This window comes from Lytechinus variegatus, chromosome 14 (assembly GCF_018143015.1).
Source record: "Lytechinus variegatus isolate NC3 chromosome 14, Lvar_3.0, whole genome shotgun sequence".
Taxonomy (NCBI): Eukaryota; Metazoa; Echinodermata; class Echinoidea; order Temnopleuroida; family Toxopneustidae; genus Lytechinus; species Lytechinus variegatus.
Window position 1 is genome coordinate 4,979,492 of NC_054753.1, and position 1,024 is coordinate 4,980,515.

The following is a 1,024-nucleotide window of genomic DNA, read 5'->3' on the forward strand; positions in this document are numbered from 1 at the left end:
ACTGAACTTTTGCACCCAAATGTAAGTTTTTTTTGTGAAATATTCCCCAAATGTAAGTCAGATTCATTGACTGAGTTACTCTCAATTTTTTTTGTGGAACAGCTCCTCTATATTAGTCCATTTGAGTGTTGTGTCACAGTCATCTCTGTGAAACCGCCCCCAAATTAATGTTGATTTTCAAATAATTGACTTTCTGTTACTTACTCTTTGTGAAACAGCAACCAAGTGTGAGTCAAATTAATTGACTTTGAGTCACAAAGTCAAGTAATATAACTCTGTGAAACAGCCTCCAAACTCTGAGGAAGATGATTGTGTATTTCTCTTGACTGTATAAAAAAGAAAACATTTTATATTCACTACGATGGTCTGAATGTCTGATAAGCTTAAGTGAGCTTATCTTTTGGTAATTTTTTCGTTTTTTTTTCAGTCCATTGAAATGTCATTAGATCAATGACATAATCCCTACGCACCTGTCCATTACTGGAAAAATACAGTGAGTTCGGGAACCGAGATGGAACCTGGATCTAGGTCTGTTAGCATTTACATTTTTTGCACTATTCATGCCAGCGCTGTACAGTGTACATGTCTATGAGTTCTTCCGAGTCAATATTGTACAGCCTTGCTGAGACGGCCGTCTTTCGCTATTCCGCTGTCACAGGAATCTCAAGTTTTATCAGGTCTAAATCAGATGACGCCGGAAGAGTTAGCCACCAGCTGATTCTGTTCATTACCATGAACACCTTGGTTAGCTTTGATGTTTACTTGTGGATGTTGATATCTATCTATCTAGTAATGCTACTAGACCCTCCTGAATACAAATGATGCTGGGTCAGTGAGAGCTATTGGACAGGCAGTGCCAGTTTCCTACTAATTGTCGTCCTTAATTATTTCAAACTCAAATAAATACAAATAATGTATGATATAAAAGAAAATACATAAAAAATGAAAAAAAAGAAATGTATGAAATACGTTAAATGAAATAATTATGAATTCATTTCATGTAGAAATTAAAGGCAAAATTCAA